The sequence below is a fragment of the Saccopteryx bilineata genome, chromosome 3 (genome assembly GCF_036850765.1).
Source record: "Saccopteryx bilineata isolate mSacBil1 chromosome 3, mSacBil1_pri_phased_curated, whole genome shotgun sequence".
Classification (NCBI taxonomy): domain Eukaryota; kingdom Metazoa; phylum Chordata; class Mammalia; order Chiroptera; family Emballonuridae; genus Saccopteryx; species Saccopteryx bilineata.
Genome location: NC_089492.1, coordinates 311,030,124 through 311,036,123, shown reverse-complemented (window position 1 = coordinate 311,036,123; position 6,000 = coordinate 311,030,124). Strand labels below are relative to the sequence as shown.

The 6,000-nt window shown below is 44.1% G+C and overlaps 1 non-coding gene across 1 annotated transcript; it reads left to right on the top strand.

Moving 5' to 3' along the window:
- LOC136332680 (U6 spliceosomal RNA) lies at positions 1 to 107 on the top strand. The gene has a single exon (XR_010730846.1). It is a non-coding gene; the product is annotated as a U6 spliceosomal RNA (small nuclear RNA).
- Positions 108 to 6,000: the final 5,893 nt, after the last annotated feature.

Here is a 6,000-nt window from a genome sequence, read left to right as displayed (position 1 = left end):
GTGCTCGCTTTGGCAGCACGTATACTAAAATGGAAATGATAGAGAGAAGATTAGCTTGGCCCCTGTACAAGGATGACACGCAAATTCAGGAAGCATTCCATATTTTCTTTTCTTTTAACAGGGACAGAGAGAGAGTCAGAGAGAGGAATAGACAGGGACAGACAGGAACGGAGAGAGATGAGAAGCATCAATCATCAGTTTTTCGTTGCGACACCTTAGTTGTTCATTGATTGCTTTCTCATATGTGCCTTGACTGTGGGCCTTCAGCAGGCCGAGTAACCCTTTGCTCGAGCCAGTGACCTTGGGTTCAAGCTGGTGAGCTTTTTGCTCAAACCAGATGAGCCCGCGCTCAAGCTGGCGACCTTGGGGTCTCGAACCTGGGTCCTTCTGCATCCCAGTCCGATGCTCTATCCACTGCACCACTGCCTGGTCAGGCTCATATTTCTTTAAAAGAAAAAAAAAGGCCTGGCCTGTTGCGGCACAGTGGATGGAGCGTAAACCTGGAATGTTGAGGTCACTGGTTCGAAACCTCGGGCTTGCCTTGCCAAGACACATATGAGAAACAACTATGAGTTGATGCTTCTGGGTCCTCTCCACCCCATTTTTCTCTCTTTCTCTCCTCTAAAATAAAAATAAATAAATAAATAAAAATCTTAAAATATATATATATATATATATATTTTTTTTTTTTTTTTAATTTTTTTTTTTAAAGGAAGAAAGAGGCCTGACCTGTGGTGGCGCAGTGGGATAAAGCATTGACCTGGAACACTAAGGTTGCCGGTTCAAAACCCTGGGCTTGCCTGGTCAAGGCACATATGGGAGTTGATGCTTCCTGCTCCTCCCCCTTCTCTCTCTCTTTCTTTCTCTCTCACTCCTCTCTCTCTAAAAATCAATAAATAAAAAAAATTCTTAAAAAAATAAAAAAAAAAAAAGGAAGAAAGAAAAGAGATTTTAAAGTTCCCTGGGCCTGGGGCACGGGGCAGGGTGTGGGAGTTAGTGTTTAATGGAAACAGAGCTGCAGTTTGAGATGGGGGAAAGTCCTGGAGGCGGCTGGTCTGCAACAGTGTGAACATACTTAATGCCACTGAGCTGTGCACTTAGAAATGGTCAAAATGGTACGTTGCATGTTCTGTATGTTTTACCACCAATTTAAAAAAAGGTGACTCGCCTGACCTGTGGTGGCGCAGTGGATGGGGCGTCGACCTGGAAGTGCTGAGGTCGCCGGTTTGAAGCCCTGGGCTTGCCTGGTCAGTGCACATGTGGGAGTTGATGCTTCCAGCTTCTCTCCTCTCTCTCCCTCTCTCTCTCTCTCTGTCTCTCCTTCTCCTCTCTAAAATGAATAAATAAAAAATAAAATAAAAAAAGGTGACTCTGCTCTGGGTTGAGTGTCATCAGGAAATGGGGGTAGTTCCATGATTGGGTATCTCATCAGGAAGGTGAGAAGAATGAAGAGCGGAGTGTGGCTAGAGTGTAGTTTGTATAGAAAGCGTCACTTGAGTCAGTCTGGAAGGGGGACATACTCTTGAGGTTTGGACAATGTTAAGGTAACCAACTTTTTTACAATGGAAAGGAGGACAAAAATAAATTGAAGAAAACAATATTGTAAATAAAATATTTTATTCATTGCAACAATAACATACTATAATATGATAAATGCATAATAAAAACATTTGGCGTGACCTGTGGTGGCACAGTGGATCAAGCGCCGACCTGGAGACCTGGAACGCTGAGGTCGCTGGTTCAAAACCCTGGGCTTGCCTGGTCAAGGCACATATGGGAGTTGATGCTTCCTGCTCCTCCCCCTTCTCTCTTTCTCCCCCCCATTTCTCTCTCTGTCTCTCTTCTCTAAAATGAATAAATAAATAAAAATAATTAAAAAATTAAAAACATTTGTAATATTTTATATTATAATTATGCTTATATGCCTATTAATTTTTAATAATTATTATAAGAAAAAAGTACTCATTTAGAAAAAAGTACAAATACATCACATCACAGGGTTGATTCTGCATCGATCAAATACAGACATTTACAGATTAGTCTCCCAATATCAAAAAGGAGGACATGTAGAGGACACTTTTTGAAGGAGGACAGAACTTACAAAAGGACTGTCTTCCCTAAAGGAGGACGATTGGTCACCTTAACAATGTGTTTCTCTCTCTGTTCAGACATGATTACTGGGAGGTTGCTTCAGCAGGATGGAAGCCTGACCCTGTCCATTTGTGTTTGTGGAATTGTTCATAGTCAGCAGGAGGGCACCCAGGCTCGGCCCCCCAGTGTCTGGCCAGTTCCTGGCTGTTGGACTGCTGTTCTCCTTGTGTTTAGCAAACTCCCTTGAACAGTGAGGTCCTTAATCACTGTCAGCTGTTTGACCTTGGATGAAACCTCCTCCCGCTCAGGCCTGGGTTTCCCCACCCATTTAATGGGATTAAGTCATCTCTCCCTCACACCCACCTGGAGATAGACATCTGATCAGGAGAGAAACTGTCACAACAGCTGAGAAAACCCACCCTGTCTCCAAGGTTTGTCCCAGGGCAAAACTGCTGGTGCTCTGCCTGGTTTCCACCCTGTCGGGGATGCTGATCAAACATTGTTCCTGGAAAGCAGCCTCTCTCCCTACCACCCCCTGGCCCACAATTTTCACATCCCAGTGGCTATCAGAACCCCTGAGAGTTGGTTGAAACCCAGATTACTGGGTCTCACCCCCAGATTTAGTAGATTCACGGGTGGAGCCTTCAAATTTGCATTTCTAACTACTTCACAGGTGATGCTGATACTGCTGATCTAAATGGGGTGTCACACTTTGAGACTTACACACTGCTATAAGTGACAGTTCACCTCGCCCACCTTGGCCCCAGAACTTGGATTGTTTTAGGGCAGGGGTCCCCAAACTACGGTCCGCGGGCCACATGCGGCCCCCTGAGGCCATTTATCTGGCCCCCGCCGCACTTCTGGAAGGGGCACCTCTTTCATTGGTGGTCAGTGAGAGGAGCATAGTTCCCATTGAAATACTGGTCAGTTTGTTGATTTAAATTTACTTGTTCTTTATTTTAAATATTGTATTTGTTCTCGTTTTGTTTTTTTACTTTAAAATAAGATATGTGCAGTGTGCATAGGAATTTGTTCATAGTTTTTTTTATAGTCCGGCCCTCCAACGGTCTGAGGGACAGTGAACTGGCCCCCTGTGTAAAAAGTTTGGGGACCCCTGTTTTAGGGGCTGGAAAAGGCCCACTGGACAGAGGGGACCAATAGAGGGGTGGACCAGGGCCAGATTGTGCAGGGCATGTAAGAACTCTAATGTTATTCCTAGAAAACAGAGAGATAAAGAGGGAGGGAAAATAAGAGAGAGCCAAGCAGTGGTCTGTCTGCGTGCCGATGTCTGTGCTGTCTGCCGTTACGTGGTGTGTCCCCACCAACTCAGCCAGTTTCCAGCTGCTGTGCATCTGGGTTGGCTCCAGTGTTGGTTATTACAAGACAGACAGATGTGAGAAACAAAGGCAAACACAAAAAAGGTAAATTAGATAGAGGGAATGGAAGAGAGAAAAAAAAGTAAGGGGAAAAGAGAGAGAGAAAGAGAAAGAGAAAGAGAAAGAGAGAGGTTCAAACTTTTTTCTTATGTGCCAGGCACTATTCTAAGTGCTTTGTAATTATTAACAGGGGTCTCAGCTGGCTGCATTTCTCTACCCTTAGTTCCTCCCTCTGTCTGCACAAACTCTGTAGCCTGCATGTGTCTGCCTCTGTGATGACAGGCTTGGTAGACAGGACACAGTTGTCTATCCCTCAGAAGACTCTTGGTGGCCCCATCATTCCATTCCATATAAATTTTCTCTCTACTTTTGTGCCTTCCAAAATTGTACCTCCTGCCCCCAATTATCCATTTTACACATTCCAACATTGTCTGTTTTCGAGAGAGACAGACAGACAGGAAGGGAGAGAGATGAGAAGCGTCAACTTGTAGTTGCATCATTGATTGTTTCTCACATGTTCTTTGACTGGGGGCTCCAGCTGAGCCAGTGACCCCCTTGCTCAAGCCAGCGACCTTGGGGCTCAAGCCAGTGACCATGGGATCATGTCTATGATCCCACACTCACGCTGGCGACCCTGCACTCAAGCTGGTAAGCTGGTGCTCAAGCTGACAACCAGCTTTTGAACCTGGAACCAGGGCCTCTGTGCCACCACTGGTCAGGCTCCAATATTGTTTTAAAGATTATATATCATTCTGTCCATCCATCCATTCATGTATTTTTGCATTATCTACTCACCTGGCTATCTATCTATCTATCTATCTATCCATCCATCTATCTATCATCTATATCCCAGCTAGTTCTGAGAACAGTTTTCTTGAACCAAACTTGAGAAACAGAAAGAGATGCAAGGAAATGTAGAAACCTGAAAAGAGGACAAAGGTTATTGTTTGCTCCCATATGCACAGCCTGCACCTAGGAAAACACACAAGAAGCTCCTAGGAGCGGCAGTGCGTGGAAGGGCGCTGTGGGCTGGGAGGATCTGCAAGGCACTCCTTCATCGCGAATTTCCCACAGTGCAGTTATTTGTGATGGAAATGTATGTATATGAAATAAAATGAGGTCTATTGTCTTTTTAAAAAGTTGGTTCCTTTTTGGGAAACCTCTGGGCCTCTTTCCCTTCCTTTGGGAATGAGGAGTCCCCCCCCCCCAGTTGATCTGAGCCTCGGGTGGACTCAGGGGAAGTGACACCACCCATTTACTGCTCTGGGTGTGGGGCTTTCTCTGAAAGATGTCCGGCCTATCTGGGCCTCTTTCTGTCCTCCCTGGGAAAACGGGCTTCAGTCTCATTTGCAGAGAAACATTAAAAAGGAAAAGAAACGTTTCACTGAAGTATAACATTGGCTGAGAAAAATGCACTAATCAACAAGTTATCACAAAGTGAACACACCCATGTCCACCTCCCAGAGTGAGAAACAGTATTTCCAGCAACGCTGAAGCTCCTTCACGCTGCCCCAGCCCCAACCCAACAAAGGTAATCACTATCCTGCTTTCCTTCTAATACTACGGGCTTGTTTCACCTGTTTCTGAACTTTACATGCGTAGAATCAATAGAACATGTCTTCCTTTGTGTTCGCTCTCTTCCATTAATCGTTGTTCGTGAGACTCAACCCTGTTGCTTTAGCAACGTGCTATTTGTGCTCTGATGTCTATGAGGTTTGCCGTTACATGATAAAGCACCATGAATTTAGCCAGTCTCATTGGTTGGTGTGCATCTGGGTTGGTTCTGGTTTGAATTATTATAAACAATGATGCTATGAACATCTTGTGGCTGTCTTCTGACACACGTATGTACGCATTTCTGTTGCCTATTCCTAGGAGTGGGATTTCTGGACCACAGAGGAGGCATTTGCTCAAATGTAGTAAATAATGCTTACTAGATTTCCAAAGTTGCTTTCATATCCTCACCAAAACTCAGCATTGTCTATCTTCTAATTTTAACCACGTTGATGGCTATGGAGCGGAAAATCATTGTGTTTGTATTTTCCTTGTGACTAGTGAAGTTAAACACCTTTTTCATTCATTATGGTCGATTAAAAAATTTGTTTCCTGTTACATCATAGAGTTTTCTATGTAGAGATCACACACAAATTTTGTTAAATTTTTCCCCCAAAGTACTTGATATTATTGTAAATTGTATCAGGTTTTTTATTTAAAATTTATTTCCTAATTGTTTGTGGCTGGAAAAAATAAAAATATAAAAAAATAACCCATGGCCTTGGCTGGTTTGCTCAATGGATAGAATGTTGGCCTGGCGTGCAAATGTCCGGGGTTCAATTCCCACTCAGGGCACAAATGAGAAGGGACCATCCACTTTTCTTCCCCTCCCTCCCCCTACCTTCTCTTTCTCTTTTCCTCCCACAGCCAGTGGCTCCATTGGTTTAAGCATCAATCCTGGGTAGACTCCAGACATGTGGGAGTCTGTCTCACTATCTCCCCTCCTTTCAGTTAGGAAAGAAAGAAAGAAAGAAAGAAA